General features: G+C 43.9%; 1 protein-coding gene across 1 annotated transcript in view; it reads left to right on the top strand.

Moving 5' to 3' along the window:
• Positions 1-21,254, top strand: part of LOC132834642 (protein mono-ADP-ribosyltransferase PARP6-like) — a 174,554-nt gene that overhangs the window by 21,458 nt on the left and 131,842 nt on the right. The window lies entirely within an intron of this gene.

Genomic DNA, 21,254 nt, shown 5'->3' on the forward strand with positions numbered 1-21,254 from the left:
ACTTGTTGGGCCGAAGGGCCTGTTTCCACACTGTAAGTAATCTAAAGACTGAAAACTGGGGGAGTCAAAAGATTCATGAACCTGAGAGAAAACAATGAGGGCGAGCAAAAGTTTCAGTGAAACACATATTGCAAGAGTAGGACTCTGGTCATGTCAATGGAAGCCTGTTTTATGTGGGGAACAGTCACCACATTGTGACCTCAATGAAAATAGTTGGTCAGTGTCCAAAGGACAAACTTGTCATCCATAGGATGCAGGCGCAGAAGCAGATCATTCAGTTCATTAAGTTTGCTCCGCCATTCAATAAGATCATGGCTGATCTGATAATCCTCAATTCCATTGCCCTGCCTTGTTTCTCATAAGGATTGAGGATGGGCTCTTGAAACTCGAGCCAATAGGAGGCCCCACCTCCCAATGTTGGAAAACACAGCAGCTTGACCTTGATTATGAGAGAGAGTCCATAGCTTTAGTTTGGAGACTTCTCAAACACACTAACTTGCAATTTAAAAACAAGAACTGTGGGCCAGAATTGTGGAAGCTCTCTACACGGTGGCTTGTGTCTGCACAAGGGGTCTTGATAGAGCATAATGGGGACCGACCATTCCCATTGGTGAAAGGGTCTGGAAGGATAAGGCACAGCTTTAAGATGACTGGCTGAAGAAGCTACAGCAACATGGGGAGCATGTTTCCCATGAAGTAGGTGCATTTACATTGAACAGTGGAGCACAGGAACAGGCCCTTTGGCTCACCATGTGTATGCTGACCATGATGCCATTCTAAACCAAATCCATTTTTTGTTACGTATTCTGCTCAAAGTTTTATGGCTTTCGAGAGTGTGGTGGAGGCAGATTCACACGAGACATTGGAGAGAAATGTGGAGTATTATCTGGAAAGGAAGAGTGTACAGGAGAAGATGAGGTTGTGACACAAGGGATGCATTGTTCCTTACGTAACAGCTCTGTGATTCTGAAGCAAGTTGGTGCCCACCAAGAGAACCTCTTGGTGTCCTGGTCTGCCACCCGAGACCTTCCACCAATCAGCTATGCTGCATCACTCACCTCCCACGATTCCAGTCAACGTCACATAATACGCCTCATATGGGGAGGTGGGGAATGGGGGCTGCTGGTGTATTCCCATTGAATGTTCAGTCCCCAGTTTCCATGTGAGGCAGGAGAGAAGTGAGATTAGGAAGCCAACTTTTAGTCTCTGTCACTTTATTGAAGCCTAAAGTGAAGTTGATAAACTACAGTAGGCTGTGCCTGTTGATCCTTCAGAATTGCCCATTCTCACATCCCAGTCTAAAACAATAACACCTCGTCATAACATTAACTTTAACAATGTTCTTCGGAAGACTTATTTCTTCCTGCTGCTTGTGTGCCATCTAACCTTCACAATGTTTCCCTCACAGTTTTTACCCAGGTAGCATTGGATTGGATAGACTGGCATTGTTTTCCTTGGAGGAGAGGTGATTGAGAGGGAACATGATTGAGATTCTACGGGACATTGCATAGATAGGAAGAAACTTTTTCCTCTTGATGGAGGGATCAACGACCAGGCCATAGATGTAAGGGAAGGGCAGAGAGTTTAAAGGAGACATGAGGAAAAACATTTTCACCCAGGATGGTGATGGGAGTCTGGTACTCACTGCCTGTAATGGTGAAAGAGGCAGAAACCCTTATAACAATTGAGAAGTATGCGGATATGCACTTGCGATGCGAAGGCTATGGGCCAAGTGCTGGAAAATGGGATGAGAATAGTTAGATAGTTATTGTTTTACCAGTGCAGTCTCAATGGGCTGAATGGCTTTTCTCAATGATGTAGACCTCTGTGACTTTGCCGTGTAGTATCTGCTCGTTAAGCTCACACAAGCAATAAAGTACCACAACACCCTTAACGTACACATACTGTGATTGAACATCCAATTTCTTTTGTACAAATCCACACCCCGCCCCCCACCTTTATGAGGCTGTTAAGTGAGTAGGGTTGGAGAGCCAATGGGTATAGACATAACCTGTGAGTAAAAAGTGAGGTCTAGCCAGAAGGTGGGTAGGGGCGGGCTGCCTTAGAGTGGTCGAAAGGTGGGAAGGGTGGGGACTTGCTGGGTCTGTATTGTCTGCACTTCTGTATGTAACCGTACTGTTTAATGTACGAATGTCATTGTCACTGTCTTGTTAAATGTGGAACTGGGATTTGAGGGTTGTCCTCATTTCACTGTAAAATGGTCAAACGGTAGGGTTTGGGGCCTAGCTTTGCTGCTCCTCTCCCTTGTAAAATTGCTGTCTTCTTTACAGCTGTAAATGTTTATTGTAAACTGTTTTGTAACTTGTTTAATAAAATAAAAAAAAAATAAACAGGAGATTCAGTGTCTCCTCAGTTTAGGGGAAAAAAAAAATAAAAAGTGAGGTCTGCAGATGCTGGAGATCAGAGCTGAAAAAGTGTTGCTGGTTAAAGCGCAGCAGGTCAGGCAGCATCCAAGGAACAGGAAATTCGACGTTTCGGGCATAAGCCCTTCATCAGGATTCCTGATGAAGGGCTTATGCCCGAAACATCGAATTTCCTGTTCCTTGGATGCTGCCTGACCTGCTGCGCTTTAACCAGCAACACATTTTCAGCATAGACGTAACCTGGCCATCCATGGCCAAAATAGGACTCTTGCTCCTGTTTATAATTCACTGGCCTTGCCTTGGGTGGTCAAAATTAAGGAGAGGCCAGTTTTTTTTTTCAGCAATCCAACATGCACTGTTCAAATATAAAAGGCATGCTTGGCTGTCCTGTTGGGCAATGGGCAATGTTAGAAATACTACCTCAGGGTCAGGAGGAGACAAAAATACAAAATTGTTGACAAAGATCAGCCGATCTTACAGCATCTGTGGAGAGAAATCAGAGTTAACATTTCAGGTCTAGAGTTCTGAGGAAGGGTCACTCGACTCAAAGCATTAACTCTGATTTCCCTCCACAGATAACGGCAGACCTGCTGAGCTTTTCCAGCAATTTCTGTTTTTGTTTCTGATTTACTGTATCCTCAATTCTTTTGATTTTTATTCAGGATTAGGAGGCCTGGGTTCAAGTTTCCCGCTCCCCGCACTTCAGAAAGGGGTTCAGGGTGATATATAGGCAGAAGGGGAGTGAATATCAAGTGTTGGCATAACTTTAATTTTGCTTCCATCATTTGATTCCAGCTTTGCTCAAAGCTTGTGGCCACTTGCTGTTCGTTGCTGCAATGTGGCAGTGTTTCATAAGGCAACTCCTGTGAAAGTGGATCAGAATCCAAGTACAAAACATCATGACATCTGTATAGGTGCCAACTTCAACAACAGGCAGAGTTCACTACAACCATCATTTTTGTCTCCTATGGAGACTGGCATGAACAAATTTGCAATTCTAAACGAGCATTACTACATGAAGAGTAAGAAAGTGAGGACTGCAGATGCTGGAGATCAGAGCTGAAAATGTGTTGCTGGAAAAGCGCAGCAGGTCAGGCAGCATCCAAAGAGCAGGGGAATTGACGTTTCGGGGATAAGCCCTTCTCCAGGAATGAGGAAAGTGTGTCTAGCAGGCTAAGATAAAAGGTAGGCAGGAGGGACTTGGGGGAGGGGTGTTGGAAATGCGATAGGTGGAAGGAGGTCAAGGTGAGGGTGATAGAACTCGAACTCAGCACCGCCTTCTTAACCTGCAATCTTCTTCCTGACCTCTCCGCCCCCACCCCACTCCAGCCTATCACCCTCACCTTGACCTCCTTCCAGCTATCGCATCTCCAACGCCCCTCCCCCCAGTCCCTCCTCCCTACCTTTTATCTTAGCCTGCTGGACACGCTTTCCTCATTCCTGAAGAAGGGCTTATCCCTGAAACGTCGATTTCCCTGCTCTTTGGATGCTGCCTGACGTGCTGCGCTTTTCCAGCAACACATTTTCAGCAGTACATGAAGAGTAATTCAATGTTGTAAGTAGTCTGCAGGTTTGCATTCACAAGCTAAAACATACATTATAGGTCATCTGTATTTGCCAGGAATTTGGGGAAACTATTATAAATATCTGCCCAAAGTCCCATTCCAGATATTTGAGCGTGTGAACTCAGGCTGAGGGTCCAGGGCAGTACTGAGAGAGTGCTGCATTGTTGAAATTTGAGTGTTTAAAATGAGATTTGAAATCAAAGTCCAGCTGGCTCTCGTATAGAGTCATAGAGTCACAGAGATGTACAGTATGTTGTAATTGTACCAGCGTCCACCACTTCCTCTGGCAGCTCACTCCATACCTGACCCTCTGTGTGAAAATGTTGCCCCATAGGTCTCTTTTATATCTTTCCCCTCTCACCCTAAACCTATGCCCTCTAGTTCTGGACTCCCCAACCCCAGGGAAAAGACTTTGCCTGTTTACCCTATCCATGCCCCCCATAATTTTGTAAATCTCTGTAAGGTCACCCCTCAGCCCCCGATGCTCCAGGGAAAACAGTCCCATCCTGTTCAGCCTCTCCCTATAGCTCAAATCCTCCAACCCTGGCAACATTCTTGTAAATCTTTTCTGAATCCTTTCACGTTTCACAACATCTTTCCGATAGGAAGGAGACCAGAATTGCACGCAATATTCCAACAGTGGCCTAACCAATGTCCTGTACAGCCACAACATGACCTCCCAACTCCTGTACTCAATACTCTGACCAATAAAGGAAAGCATACCAAACACCTTCTTCACTATCCTATCTACCTGCGACTCCACTTTCAAGGAGCTATGAACCTGCACTCCAAGATCTCTCTGTTCAGCAACACTCCCTAGGACCTTACCATTAAGTATATATGTCCTGCTAAGGTTTGCTTTCCCATAATGCAGGACCTCCCATTTATCTGAATTAAACTCCATCTGCCACTTCTCTGCCCATTGGCCCATCTGGTCCAGATCCTGTTGTCGTCTGAGGTAACCCTCTTCGCTGTCCACTACACCTCCAATTTAGGTGTCATCTGCAAACTTACTAACTGTACCTCTTATGCTCGTATCCAAATCATTTACGTAAATGACAAAAAGTAGAGGACCCAGCACCGATCCTTGTGGCACTCCACTGGTCACAGGCCTCCAGTCTGAAAAACAACTCTCCACCACCCTCTGTCTACTACCCTTGAACTAGTTCTGTATCCAAATGGCTAGTTCTCCCTGTATTCCGTGAGATCTAACCTTGCTAATCAGTCTCCCATGGGGAACCTTGTCGAACGCTTTACTGAAGTCCATATAGATCACATCTACCGCTCTGCCCTCATCAATCTTCTTTGTTACTTCCTCAAAAAACTCCATCAAGTTGGTGAGACATGATTTCCCATGCACAAAACCATGTTAACTATCCCTAATCAGTCCTTGCCTTTCCAAATACATGCACATCCTGTCCGTCAGGATTCCCTCCATCAACTTGCCCACCACCAACATCAGGTTCACTGGTCTATAGTTCCCTGGTTTGTCCTTACCACCCTTCTTAAACACTGGCACTACATTAGCTAATCTCCAGTCTTCCGGCACCTCACCTGTGACTATCGATGATACAAATATCTCAGCAAGAGGCCCAGCAATCAGTTCTATAGCTTCCCACAGAGTTCTAGGGTACACCTGATCAGGCCATGGGGATTTATCCATCTTACTCATTTCAAGACATCCAACACTTCCTCCTTGGTAATCTGGACATTTTTCAAGATGTCACCATCCATTTCCTATAGTCTATAAATTCCATATCCTTTTCCACAATAAATATTGATGCAAAATACTCGTTTAGTATCTCCCCAATTTTCTGCGGCTCCACACAAAGGCCGCCTTGCTGATCTTTGAGGGGCCCTATTCTCTTGCTAGTTACACTTTTGTCGTAAACGTATTTGTAAAAACCCTTTGGATTCTCCTTAATTCTATTTGCCAAAGCTATCTCATATCCCCTTTTTGCCCTCCTGATTTCCCTCTTAAGTATACTCCTACTTCCTTTGTACTCTTCTAAGGATTCACTCAATCTATCCTGTCTATGCCTGACATATGCTTCCTTCTTTTGCTTAACCAAACCCTCAATTTCTTTAGTCATCCAATATTCCCTATACCTACCAGCCTTTCCTTTCACCTTAACAGGAATATACTTTCTCTGGACTCTCGTTACCTCATTTCTGAAGGCTTCCCATTTTCCAGCCATCCCTTTACCTGCGAACATCTGCCTCCAATCAGCTTTTGAAAGTTCTTGCCTAATACCGTCAAAATTTGGTCTTTCTCCATTTAGAACTTCAACTTTTAGATCTGGTCTATCTTTTTCCATCAGTATTTTAAATCTAATAGTGTTATGGGTTTAGATGGAGAGGAATTTATTAAGTGCGTACAAGACAATTTGCTGATTCAGTATGTGGATGTACCTACTGGAGAAGTTGCAAAACTTGACCTACTCTTGGGAAATAAGGCAGAGCAGGTGACTGAGGTGCCAGTGGGGGACCACTTTGGGACTAGTGACCATAATTCTATTAGATTCAAAATAGTGATGGAAAAGGATAGACCAGATCTAAAAGTTGAAGGATCCTCTTAACTGGAATCCAAGGATAAATGTTTTCATTATGAGTTAAATGCATAGAATCATGAGCTTAAAATATTGAGAGTTTTGGCTCAATCAATATGTTCAAGGTGAACATTTAAACAACAGAGGATTGATGAGGTCAGAGTGTTTGACGTGATCTATATGTAAGGCGTTTAACAAGATTCCCCATGGGAGACTGGTTAGTAAGGTTAGATCACATGGAATACAGGGAGAACTAGCCATTTGGATACAGAACTGGCTCAAAGGTAGAAGACAGAGGGTAGTGGTGGAAGGGTGTTTTTCTAACTGGAGGCCTGTGACCAGTGGAGTGCCACAAGGATCGGTATTGAGTCCACTATTTTTCGTCATTTATATAAATGATTTGGATGTGAGTGTAAGAGGTATTGTTGGTAAGTTTGCAGATGACATCAAAATTGGAGGTGTAGTGGACAGCGAAGAAGATTCCTCCGATTATAACGGGATCTTGATCAGATGAGCCGGTGGGCTGAGGAGTGGCAGATGGAGTTTAATTCAAATAAATGCGAGGTGCTGCATTATGGGAAAGCAAATCTTAGCAGTACATATACACTTAATGGTAAGGCCCTAGGGAGTTTTGCTGAACACAGAGATCTTGCAGTGCAGGTTCATAGCTCCTTGAAAGTAGAGTTGCAGGTAGATAGGATAGTGAAGAATGTGTTTGGTATGTTTTCCTTTATTTGTCAGAGTATTGAGTACAGGAGTTGGGAGGTCATGTTGCGGCTGTACATGACTTTGGTTTAGCCACTTTTGGAATATTGTGTGCAATTCTTGTCTCCTTCCCTATGGAAGGATGTCGCAAAACTTGAAAAGGTTCAGAAAAGATTTACAATGATGTTGCCAGGGTTGGAGAATTTGAGATATGGGGAGAGGTTGAATTGGTCGGGCTGTTTTCCTTATAGCATCTGAGGCTGAGGGGTGACCTTATGGAGGTTTATAAAATCATGAGAGGCATGGATAGGGTAATTAGACAAGCTCTTTTCCTTGGAGTGAGGAAGTCCAGAACTAGAGGGCATAGTTTTAGGGTGAGAGGGGAAAGAGAAAAGATACCCAAGGGACAACTGTTTCATGCAGAGGGTGGTACGTGTGTGGAATGGGCTGCCAGAGGAAGTGGTGGAGACTAGTACAATTGCAAAATTTAAAAGGCATCTGGATGGGTATATGAATAAGAAGGCTTTGGAGGGATATGGGCCGGGTGCTGGCAGGTGGGACTAGATTGGATTGGGATATCTGGTTGGCATGGACCGAAGGCTCTGTTTCCGTGCTGTACATCTCTATGACTCTATGTTTGTATTTGTCAAGGGGCTTAAGTGAGAAGGATTAAAAGATAAATTTGAGGTTTAAATTGGCCATAATCTATTGAGATGGTGTAACAGACTTTTGAGGGATGAGGTGGCGTTAAGTGGCAGTGGGGGTGGGAGTGGGGTTGTTGAGGTTTATAGTCTACCCCTTGACCCTGGTTTCCTGAATATTGGTCCTACAAGTATTTGGCTGCTATTAGATCTTCAAAGTGTGTGTGTGCTGACCTCTGGGGCATGGCCAGCATGGTTGGCTGAATGGTTGGTTGCAAAGCAGAGTGATGAGCAATGCATTCTGACTGAGGGTACCATGAAGGATCCTTTGTGGTTCCAAGCATTAACTGATACATAACTTTACCGATGGAACAAAAATTCCCAGAGGTCCTTTGAGAACCTATTCATACTGAGAGAGTTAACCTCTGTGAGCCAAATGTGCCTGAAGATTCAGACGTGATGTACCGTTACCTGAATTTCTTGATCAACTGGATTTTCATAGAATCCTGGAACTCTACAGTGTGGAAAGAGGCCATTCAGTCCATCAAGTCTGCACTGATCGTTTGAACATCATCCCACCCAAACACAGCACCCCCACCCTATCCCCATTTACCATGGCTAACTAATCTAGCCTGAACACTATGGGCAATTTAGCATGGCCAATCCACCTTACCTGCACACCTCTGAACTGCAGGAGGAAACCAGAACACCCAAAGGAAACCCACACAGGGGGGAATGTGCAAACTACACACAGACAGTCGCCCAAGAATGGAATTGCACCCGGATCCCTGGCGTTGTGAGGCAGCAATGCTAACCACTGAGGCACCGAGCCACCCTAAATCTACTCCCTCGATTTGTCACATTAAAAGTATTTCCTCCCTCACTATAAGTTTGAAATCAGGGGAATCATAGTGATGCAGTGATAATATTGACCAGAGGCCCATAGTCCAGGGGCATGGGTTCAAATGTCACTTCAGCTGTTGGAATTCAAATTCAGGTTATAGATCTGGAATTGAAAGCAAGTCCCTGATGGTGACCATGACAACTAGCACAGATTGTTGTAAAATACCATGTTTCTTTTAAAAGAGATTAGTGAATAAGATGCTTTTTACAAGCAATGTCATTTTTATGAAAGGAAATCTATCCTTCCCCAGTCTGGCCAACATGTATCTCCAGACCAATCACACAATATTTATTCATGGAAGTTCGAGGATTGTTTTGTGGACCAGATGGATTTGCAAAGCAAGAGGAGACCATTGAGCCTCCTCCACTATTCAATATAACCATGACTAATCATCTGACTCAGTCCCTTTTCCTGCTTTCACCCCATACTTTTTGACCCTGTTAACCTCAAGAACTATATCCAACTCTTTTGTGTTCAATGTTTTGGCTTCAACCACTTTTTCTGGCAGGATTCCCATCCTCTGGATGAAGATGTTTCTCCTTATTGCAGTTCCACTCTCTATCCTTAGACTGTGACTATTGACAATGGTTACATGGATGACCATTCAGGCAAGCTTCTTCAGTTTCAGATTTTTGTGAATTCAACTTTCAACATCGCTGATGGTGGGATTCACACCCATATCCCCCAAAGCATTCACTTGGGCTTCTACATTACTAGTCCAGCACTAATACCAGTGTACTTGTACCTCCTCTTATAAACGTTCATATGGTTGGACAATGTATTCTTTCTCCAATGAGCGTTTAGTTTTCATGCTCATACTTACAAGTTGGATAGGTTCACTTTCTTTCCAAAGCTGGTAACATTGCTGGGGTAATTTGTTCCTGCAGCAAGATGGTGGTCCCCCAAGTGAATGTTTAAATCACTGCAATAACTCAGGGGGAAGCTTGACTGGAAAGGAATACCATTTATCATTGAACCATTACTGATGGGGTACCTAGACTCATTCTCCCTCAGGACGGACAATTCTACAGAGCCATCCCTGAGTCTGCTGTATTCTTTTGACATATGTGTTTATCCCGAAGTGCTCTTACACTCACCTGAATGGTTTTATTTGCCCATCACCATGTTTTTTTGTTGTTTTTAACTACTAACCACCAGCTGTAAATCACACGTTGGATATTTACATACAAAGCCCATTCAGGGCAATAAAAATTAGTGAGGGAGAGTCGGAATGGTTTGGGTCTGCTTTATATTTTTTAAACATTCTGCTCAGAAGTTTTCCCACACACCTCAGGAACACATGGGACTTGAACCCAGGCCCCCTGGCTCAAAGGTAGAGGCAGTACCTCGGCACCAGAACAACCCTCTTTGTAGGTTTTGTAATATGTATTGTGAGCAAACCTTTCAGGGATGTTATGACACACCTCTGCAATAGGTGGGACTTAGATCTGGGACTCTAAGCTCAGAGATATGGACACTACCACTGCACCATGAGACCCCCACCTGGGTCTGTTTTATATTTTTAAAATCAGCTTGTTCGGAGATGTTCGGACACAGTGCTGGTGCAGTTGAGACTTGAACGCAGATCTCCACAGCCCAGAGATAGGGACACTAACACCCTGCCACAACAATCCTCTAGGACCACTTTATTTTCTTTTGTCTGGCACCCAGAAGTGCTGTTACACACAATGGGTTAGCTTTTTCTTCCATCATTTTTTATAGAGTCATAGAGTCACAGAAACAGACCCTTTGACCTGACCATTCCATGCTGACTATAATCTCAAACTAAGCTAGTCCCATTTACCTGTGGTTGGCCCAGATCAATTCAAACAATTATTTTCATTTACTTATATACGCGTCTTTCAAACATTGTAACTGGACCGACATCCATCACTTCCTCTGGAAGTTCATTCCATACACGAACCACACTCTGTGTAAACAAATTGCCCCTCATGTCTTTTTAATATTTTTTCTCCTCTCCCCTTAAAATATGCCCCCAGTCTTGAAATAGGTAGCATCCAAGGAGCAGGAGAATCGACGCACTTTTCCAGCACCACACTCTCGACTCTGATCTCCAGCATCTGCAGTCCTCACTTTCTCCCAGTCTTGAAATACCCTACCCTAGAGAAAAAAAACATCTGCCATTTACCTTATCTATAGCCCTCATGATTTTATTAACCTCTATAAGGTCACCACTCAGCTTCCTACAATCCAGTGCAAAATGTCCCAGCCTATCCAGCCTCTTGTGATAGGCCATTCAGCCCTTCGAGCCTGCACCGCCATTCAATATGATCATGGCTGATCATTCCCAATTAGTATCCTCTTCCTGCCTTATCTCCATCACCCTTGATTCCACTATCTTTGAGAGCTCTATCCAACTCTTTCTTAAAGTCAAACTCTCCATTCCCAGTAACATCCTGGTTTTGGAATATTGCGTGAAATTCTGGTCTCCTTCCTATCGGAAGGATGTTGTGAAACTTGAAATGGTTCAGAAAAGACTTACAAGGACGTTGCCATTGTTGGAGGATTTGAGCTAGATGGAGAGGCTAGATAGGTTGGGACGGTTTTCCCTGAAGCTTCAGAGGCTGAGGGGTGACCTCATAGAGGTTTATAAAATCATGAGGGGCATGGATAGATAGGGTGAATAGTCAAGGTCTTTTCCCTGTGTTAGGGAGTCCAGAACAAGAGGCCATTGGTTTAGGGTGAGAGAGGAAAGAAAGTAAGAGGGACCTAAGAGGCAACATTTTCGCGCAGAACTTGGTGTGTGTATGGAATGAGCTGCCAAAGGAAGTGGTGGAGGCTGGTACAATTACAACATTTAAAAGGCATCTGGATGGGTATATGAATAGGAAGGGTTTGGAGGGATATGGTAAATGGGACTAGATTAGGTTCGGATATCTGGTCAGCCTGGACGGGTTGGATTCAAGGATGTTTCCGTGCTGTACATCTCTATGACTTTGCCTCTAAATCTCTTCTGAACCCTCTTCAGCTTAATAACATCCTTCCTATAAGTGAGTGACCAGAACAAGACACATTACTCTGGAAGAGGCCTCACCGACTTCCTGCACAACTTCAACAGGAAATCCCAAGATTCAAAGATCTGAACAATGATGGCAAACATGCTAAATGCCTTGTTAATTGAGGGTTTGGTTAAGGAAAAGAAGGAAGCATATGTCAGGTATAGACAGGATAGATCGAATCAATCCTTAGAGTATAAAGAAAGTAGGAGTGTACTTAAGAGGGAAATTGGGAGGGGAAAACGGGGACATGAGATAGCTTTGGCAAATAGAATTAAGGAGAATCCAAAGGTTTTTTACAAATATATTAAGGACAAAAGGGTAATTGGGGAGAAAATAGGGCCCTTCAAAGTTCAGCAAGGCGGTCTTTGTGTGGAGCCATAGAAAATGTGGGAGATACTAAATGAATATTTTGCATCAGTATTTACTGTGGAAAAGGATATGGAAGATATAGACTGTAGGGAAATAGATGGTGACATCTTGCAAAATGTCCAGATTATAGAGGAGGAAGTGCTGGATGCCTTGAAACGATTAAAGGTGGATAAATCTCCAGGAGCTGATCAGGTGTACCCAAGAACATTGTGGGAAGCTAGAGAAGTGATTGCTGGGCGTCTTGCTGAGATATTTGTATCATCAATAGTCACAGGTTTCGTGCCAGAAGACTGGAGGTTGGTAAACGTGGGACCACTGTTTAAGAAGAGCAGTAAAGACAAGCCAAGATCTAGAGACCAGATGGGTCAATGGGCTGAGAAGTGGCAGATGGAGTTTAATTCAGTTAAATGCGAGGTGCTGTGTTTTGGGAAAGCAAATTTTAGCAGGACTTATACACTTAATGGTAAGGTCCTAGAGGGTTTTGCTGAACAAAGAGACCTTGGAGTGCAGGTTCATAGCTCCTTGAAAGTGGAGTCACAGGTAGATAGAATAGTGAAGAGGGCTTTTAGTATGCTTTCCTTTATTGGTCAGAGTATTGAGTACAGGAGTTGGGAGGTCAATGCTGTACAGGGCATTGGTTAGGCTACTGTTGGAATACTGCGTGCAATTCTGGTCTCCTTCCTATTCGAAAGATGTTGCGAAACTTGAAAGGGTTCAGAAAAGATTTACAAGGATGTTGCCAGGGTTGGAGGATCTGAGCTACAGAGAGAGGCCGAACAGGCTGGGGCTGTTTTCCCTGGAGCGTTGGAGGCTGAGGGGTGACCTTATAGAGGTATCCAAAATTATGAGGGGCATGCATAGGATAAATAGGCAAAGTCTTTTTCCTGGGGTGGTGGAGTCCAGAACTAAAGGGCATAGGTTTAGGGTGAGACGGGAAAGATATAAAAGGGACCTAAGGGGCAACTTGTTCACACAGAGGGTGGTACGTGTATGGAATGAGCTGCCAGAGGATTTGGTGGAGGCTGGTACATTTGCAACATTTAAGAGCGTTTGAATGGGTATACGAATAGGAAGGGTTTGGAGGGATATGGGCTGGGTGCTGGCAGGTGGTATTAAATTGGGTTGGGATATCTGGTCGGCATAGACGGGTTGGACCGAAGGGTCTGTTTCCATGCTGTACATCTCTATGACTCTATAACCACCCTATCGACACGTGATGCAAACGTGTAGAATTCTGTAGCTGAATCCCTAGGTCCCTCTGTTTTACAGCCCTACCCAGGGCCCTACTTTTAATCATACAAGTCCTGCCATTGTTTGTTTTAGCAAAATACAATCCCAAATTTTCTCCAAATTAAACCCCATCTGCCACTCTTCAGCCCATTAACCCAATTTTGTTATTAAATTATTAACCACCAGCAGTAAATCACTCCCGTTGTAGTCAGTTAGAAATTTACAGGCAAACCCATCAAAAGTGTGGGAAAAGTCGGGGGAGACGCTACCACTGTGCCACAAAACCTGTCTGTGGTCTGCTTTTTATCGAAATGAACCTGTTCAAAGATATTCTTACACACCTCTGGAGCAAGCAGGACTTGAACCCAAGCCTCCTGGCTCAGGAAGTAGGAGCACTACCACTATGCCACAAGAGCCCTTTGGGTCAACTTTATTTTACTTTTGTTAATCTGTCTGTTCGGATGTGTTATGACATGTCTGGAGAGCAGTGGAACTAACCTCGGTCCCCTGGGTCAGAGGTAGGGACTCTACCACAAGAGCCCCATGGGTGTGCTTTTTTTTAAAACATATATCTGGAAGTGTTATCACACATGTCTGAATGACTTTCTCGCCACCAAATCACCATGACTTTTTTTTTATTTTAACTGTTAATTATCACCAGTAATCATTTGTGTATCCAATTAGATATTTACAAGCAAATCCTATTTTGGGTAACACAAGTTGTCAAAAGTGAAGGTGGAGAGCATTTTGGGCCCTTGAGACTCCCTTTATATATATTGTTTTAACTTCACCTGATTTTTTGAGTTAATGTGCAGGGATATTATTCCATACCTCTGGAGCAGATGGGTGTGGATCCCAGGGGAGGGTCTAGGTCAGGGGTAGAGATGCTACCACAGCGCCACAAGAGAGCCCCTGGGTTTGCTTTTTTTTTGTGAGTTATGTTTTATTATTCATTTTTTCCACCACCAGTAAAACACCCATGTAGTTAATGAAACAATTATAAGCTCTGTAACAGGCACTGCTGTCATTAAAAAAGCGAACAGGGGTTAGGGAAAGAAGGAGGGGACTAAATCTGGGGCCATTTAATAAAGGGCTCAGGTAATGAGTTGCAACTGGTCAGGCCTTCTTGTTACCAAGGAAACTCATCCTCAATGTGCGCCATAGGGAGATTAATTAGTGATTCTCCATTGGCCTTGTAGAGGTTATCATCGTCACTATAATGAATTTATCCCTGCAGCTTAACTTGCCCCATTTGTTGTAGAACAGACCAGATCAAAATATATTAAGAAGATAGCCTAGACCATAGCTTTTTTTTCTTACCTTAAAGGCAAATTTGAGGTGCTGTCTTCCACATGCAATTTGTTTGGTTAAACTACCAACATTAAGCAAAACACAATTTATTAAAACACTGTAGTTAAAATACAACAAAAGAAAGAGAAACGTGGAATAACTTAACTCTATTGGCTATCTTAACAGAACAATAGGTTATTTTACTCCTAAACATTAACTGTTCCAAGATAACAACATCCTCATAAGCACACCCTAATCAAAAAGGCAAATTCAGACCAGATTGTCACATGCAGTTCTTCAATCCGGGTGGAAAGAACATCGAAAGAAAGAGAGAGAGCCAAGACAGATTCACTGCCCTCCAACCCTGCTGAGACCCAGCAACAATGGCTGAAAAGTAACTAAAAATTCTGGATCAATGTGAGCTCGATCACACCCATTCAGGCTACCTCTATTGTTCCAACTTTAAAAAAGAACCACGGCCTCAAGTTGTTTATCTTGTCATGGACTACTTGCCACTTGTAACCCAGTCTCTCTCAAAATGTAACCAACACAAAACACACCTCTTAAAACCATAATATCACCACACACTCAATAGTAGCCATGCTTCTTTTCTTATTATTGTTGTTATTATGAATTTAGAATTGGTGGAGTGTCAAGGAATGGCCTCAGGAAACTGAGTTATGATTCATGCTGTGTTTTATGAAAGCCTAGTCAAAACATTTAAAAAAAAACTTTCCCCTTTTACTTAAAAGGAGTTTTGCTCTACACATTGTCGGAAGGAGATACTTTGATTTGGAGGCGTTACAGTGAAGGGTCAGTAGATTGGTCTCTTGGATGAGACTATGCAAAGATTGGGCCAAAGTTTAGTACTGCGATGAGAAGGAATAGTTTCACTTCAAAATAGTTGTGAATCTTTGGAACCTGTGTACCCCAGATATTTTTGGATGCTCCATCACTGAGTAAATGTAAGGCTGAAGGAGATGGATTATTCACCTCCCAGTCCATATTTAAGTCAGAGGAAGGGTAAACTGGCAGTGAGGGTCCATATTCAATTTGATAACGTTTGACCGGGAAGCTGAGGACTCAAGATTTTGCGCAAGCTGAACTACATGGAAAGTCCTAGATACTTCGGGTGGTCTGGATGGCCATGCATGCTGGAACTGCCTACTGTTGGAGATGCGTTTTGGGAGCTTGAGCAGCAGCTAGGGAGATACTATAGTACATCCATGAGGTTGAGAGATTTGTGCATGACATATTTCAGGGTGTGGTCACCACACATGTAGGCACAGAGGGGATGGGTGACAGAAGAAGTGGATCAGGCAGGGAACGAAGATATCCCCTGAGAGCATTTCAATTGTGAGCTATCTTTTGGTCAGAGTGATGGTTCCTCCATGGAACAGCCGGTGCCAAGACCATAGCACTGTTGGTGGTCCAGCTGCTCGTGCCCGGATAGGAAGTACTGTAGAAGGTTGGTAGTGGTGGAGGATTCGTTAGTGAGGGAATAGACAGAGGCTTTTGATGGACTCCACGGTGTTCAGTTGCCTTCAGGCTGCTAGGGTCAAGGACGGCAGGGAACTTCTGCAGGGCACTTTGACTGGGGGGGGAGGGGGTGAACAGTCAGAGGTCATAGTATACTTTGGAGCTAATAAGATAGGAAGAGAGAGAAAAGTAGAGGTCTTGAAAGCAGGCTGTAAAGAGTTAAGTAGGAAATTGAAAAGCAGGACATCAAAGACAGTCACCTTCAGATTACTCCCGGTGCCACACAGGAATAGAATGATAAAGAAATGCTTAAACAATGTTTGGGTGGAGAATTGATGAAGGAGGGAGTGCTTTAGATTTTTAAGGGCTTGGGTCTGTTGCTATTTGTGAATATAACTATGCCACACCAGTTGTGGAGGGAATAGTGAGAGTAAGGGCAAATATGTTTTCATAAGAACAAAGTGTGTGACCAACCCTGGAAGCCAAGGGACATAAAGGATAGAATTAAGGAAAAGGAGAAATGTATGGCAAGTACTGAGACCTCAATACGGCATAGTTTCTGAAAGTGCAGGAGCGGGGATCGTAATAAATAAATTACAAATGAAAACAGAATATATGAGAAACAATTATTGGGTGGAATAAAATAAAGGAAAACCCAAATGATTGTTTTAAATAAAGAAAGAGCAATAGAATAACTAGGGAAAGAGTAGGGCTCATTAGGGACCAGAGAGATAATGTGTATTTGGAGCTAGTCTTTGATGAATATATTGTATCAGTCTTCACAATGACAAAGGACAATGCAGATATAGCTACCAGGATGGGGAACTGTGAAATATTTGAAGAAACTAACAGAAAGAGTTTTTTTGATGAGGTAACAAACAAGGTTGATGAAGGGGGAGCAGTAGATGTTGTCTGTATGGGCTTCAGCAAAGTGTTCCACAAGGTTCCGTATGGTAGACTGGTGAGCAACGTTAGATCACATGGGATCCAGGCGGAGCCAACCAACTGGCTTCAAACTTATCTCGAAGGGAGGAGAAAGTGCGGATGATAGAGGACTGCTTTTCAGATTGCAGCCCTCTGACCATCAGTGTCAGCCCCCTGACCATAAAGGTCAGTGCTATGTCAACTACCTTTCATCATTTATACAGGGGAATCTCGATTATCCGAACATGATGGGCGCATACTATTTCGTTCGGATAATCAATTATATGGTTAATCGATTAAATGCCTTTCCTCTAGGGCTCCGAGTTTTTAACAATCTGCTCCTCCTTCAGGAGACTGCAGGAGTACACAGTTCACTGGGCCCCACTCCCAACCCTGTGCAACACCGCCCTCCACGCCCAACACTACCTCCCCACCCTGACCCCCACTCCCAACGCTGTCCAACACGGCCCCCACCCCCACCACTTCCCGCCCCCATCCAACACTGCCCCTCCACCCTCAACTCCGCCCAACTCAGTCCTTCCACCTCCCCAACTCAGCCCAACACAGCTCCCAACAACACCCGGCCCCAACTCCATCCAACCCTGTCCACCCCCTGCCCCTCTCCGGGACAGCCGGACTGTACACCAATAACAAGACTGCTGCAGCTGTCTTTGTGGGGTAAGTCTCCAAATAACACGCGCATGTGCGTGTACACACACACACACACAGACACACACACACACCCCTTTTACTGCAACGTTTTGACAAGTTCCACCTTTGCCCTGTACAGGACAATGTTGGAGAAATTATCTGGGGAAGGAGGGTTTAGGGTACACCCCCTGTAAAGGGTGGAGAGAGAGAGAGGTCAGACATTTGGAGACAGTGCCTGTTTAATCACTTTAAATAAAAGACACGATTACTGTTGGAAACAAGTCATTGATGTAATGTTTCCATCGGAACCTTGAGATCTGCTTTGGATAATCCAATTTTTGGATAATTGGTATTCAGATCATCGAGGTTCCTCTTTTATAAAGAATTTGGATGTGAATATAGGAGGTATGGTTCACATGTTTACAGATAACAACAAAATAGTGTTGTAGTGGATGGTAAAGAAGATTATCTCAGAGTACAACAGGACCTTCATCAGCCGGGCCAATGAATCATGGAGTGGCAGATGGAGTTTAATTTTTACAAAAAGTGAGTTGTTGCATGTTGGTAAGGCAAACCAGCACAAGATATACACAGTTAATGGTAGGCCCTTGAGGAATGTTGTCGAACAAAAAGACCTTTGGGTGCAAGTGTGTAGTTCCTTGATAATGGAGTCACAGGAAAAGCATAGAGTCATAGAGATGTACAGTATAGAAACAGACTCTTCGGTCCAACCCGTCCTCGCCGACCAGATATCCCAAACCAATCTCGTCCCACCTGCCAGCACCCGCCCCATATCCCTCCAAATCCTTCCTATTCATATACCCATCCAAATGCCTCTTAAATGTTGCAATTGTACCAGCCTCCACCACTTCCTCTGGCAGCTCATTCCTTTTACGTACCACCCTCTGGGTGAAAAAGTTGCCCCTTAGGTCTCTTCTATATCTTTCCCCTCTCACCCTAAACCTATGCTCTCTAGCTCTGGACTCTCCGACTCCAGGGAAAAGACTTTGCCAATTGACCCTATCCATGCCCCTCATAATTTTGTAAACCTCTATAAGGTCACCCTTCAGCCCCCAACGCTCCAGGGAAAACAGCCCCAGCCTGTTCAGCCTCTCCCTATAGCTCAAACCCTCCAACCCTGGCAACATTCTTGTAAATCTTTTCTGAACCCTTTCAAGTTTCACAACATCTTTCTGATAGGAAGGAGACCAGAATTGCACGCAATATTCCAACAGTGGCCTTACCGATGTCCTGTACAGCTGCAACATGGCCTCCCAACTCCTGTACTCAATACTCTGATCAAAGAATGCATTTGGTATGCTTGCCTTCACTGATTTGAAACATTGAGTAGTGGATTTGGAACATCATGTTGCTGCTATACAAGATCTTGTTGAGGACCACTTTTTGAACACTGTGCACAATTCTGGTCGCCTTTCTAAGGGAGGATGTTGTTAAACTTGAGAGAGTACAGAAAAGATTGACGAGGTTGTTGCTTGAACTGGAGGGTTTGAGCTGTAGGGAGAGGCTGGGACTTTTCGTCCCTCGAGCGTCAGAGGCTGAGGGGTGAACTTGTAGAGGTTTTACTAAATCATGAGGAGCATGGATAGGGTAATAGTCAAGGTCTTTTTCCTCAGGTGGAGGAATCCAGAACTAGAGGGTATTGGTTTCAGGTCAGGGGAGAAAGATTTTAAAAAGGACTTGAGAGGTTACTTTTTCATGCAGAGGGTGGTGTGTGTGTGTGTGTGTGTGTGTGTGTGTGTGCGCGCGGAATGAGCTGCCAGAAGAAGTGTTGGGGACTCGTACAATTGCAGCATTTAAAAGGCATCTGGATGGGGACATGAATAGGAAGGGTTTAGAGGGATATGGGACACATGCAGGCAAATGAGACTAGGTCAGATTGGGGTGCCTGGTCAGCATGGATGAGTTAGCCCAAAGGGTCTGTTTCCATGCTGTATGATTCTATCAATACTAGTTGGTTTTGGAACTTAAATAGTGGATAAATTTGCAGGTCTGGATGAGATGAATTCCAGGCTGTTGAGGGAAGAGATAAAAGGGTCTGGGCAGTAACTTTCAAGTTACAATATGACTGCACTTGTTCCTGCAGCTTAGATTCCCAGGTTTTTTTCTGCGGTTCCCTTACTTTCCTCAGAACATGTTTAACAATTCCAGTATAACGACCAAAGATCAGTTACCAGAAGCTTGTAATCAATCAAAAGCATTTAGACATTATGTGGGTTAAAGGCTGAATGTTTGCCGTGGGGTGGCATGGTGGCTCAGTGGTTAGCACTGCTGCCTCACAGCCCCAGGGTCCCAGTTTTGATTCCAGCCTCAGGTGACTGACTGTGTGGAGTTTGTACATTCTCCCCGTGTCTGCGTGGGTTTCCTCCAGGTGCTCCGCTTTCCACCCACAGTCCAAAAATGTGCAGGTCAGGTGAATTGGCCTTACTGAATTGTCTATAGTGTTTGGTGCATTCTACAGAGGGAAATGGGTCTGGGCAGGTTCCTCTTCGGAGGGTCGGTGTGGGCTTGTTGGGCCGAAGGGCCTGTTTCCACACTGTAGGGAATCTAAACAAAGTCAGGAAAATTCATGACTCCTTGAATTCAGTTTGGTTAAAAAAAACTTTCCCAAAGAGCTAGGTTTTTATTTCGAGGTATTTGGAAGGGTAGGTTAGATGGAGTTGGACCTACTGTCTCCTGGAAATGGTGCTCAGACAACAGATAGGACTGACAAAGGTCAAGACAGATACTTTATATAAGGCCTTTCTTTCTGCCCTGGAACTTTATCCTGTTGTATTAAAAACCGACTGAACTTCCAACCGTCATTCCTGTCCTCCACTCACAACACACTCCACTGTTACAGACCAACATCACTCTCCAGATGCTGAGCTTTTCCAGCAATTTCTACTTTTATTTCTGACTTACAGCATCCACAGTTCTTTCAGTTTGGTGGTTTCGCAGACCTTATCCACCTTTATGTATATTTGTGTCTACTTCTAACAATTCCTTCACATTTGTAAAACCCATTAGTTATGTTTCAGACTCCTAAGAAAAATAAATTGCTTCTGATAGAAGCATTTTAAATGTGGGGCCACTCCTGTGAAGTACACCTGACCCCCTGTACCATTGACCAAAATGGAAGCCACTCAGGGTTCAGGTTTGGGATTTCAGAATCGATGCGCCTGGGCAATTTTGGTGAAGTCATAAAGTTCCTCTGTCTCCGGTGAAAATTCAGACCAAATAATCAACATTTCACAAAGTGGGAACATAACAACATAAAATAGACAGGCATATTCTTGAGGTAACATAGAAGTGATGGATGAAATGGTAAACGGGATTATTGAGTCAAAATTAAAATTGCAAACCAATACCCCATTCCTACATTACAGGGGCTGATGTATGCATAGATTTAATGATTTATATGAGTACTCAAACCAGGTAAGGACTGGGACTATGACAGTTTGTTTCATAGAATCCCTGCAGTGTAGAAGCAGGCCATTTAGCCCATCGAGTCCACACCAACCCTCTGAAGTGTATCTCACTCAG

This window comes from Hemiscyllium ocellatum, chromosome 42 (genome assembly GCF_020745735.1).
Source record: "Hemiscyllium ocellatum isolate sHemOce1 chromosome 42, sHemOce1.pat.X.cur, whole genome shotgun sequence".
In the NCBI taxonomy this organism is placed as follows: domain Eukaryota; kingdom Metazoa; phylum Chordata; class Chondrichthyes; order Orectolobiformes; family Hemiscylliidae; genus Hemiscyllium; species Hemiscyllium ocellatum.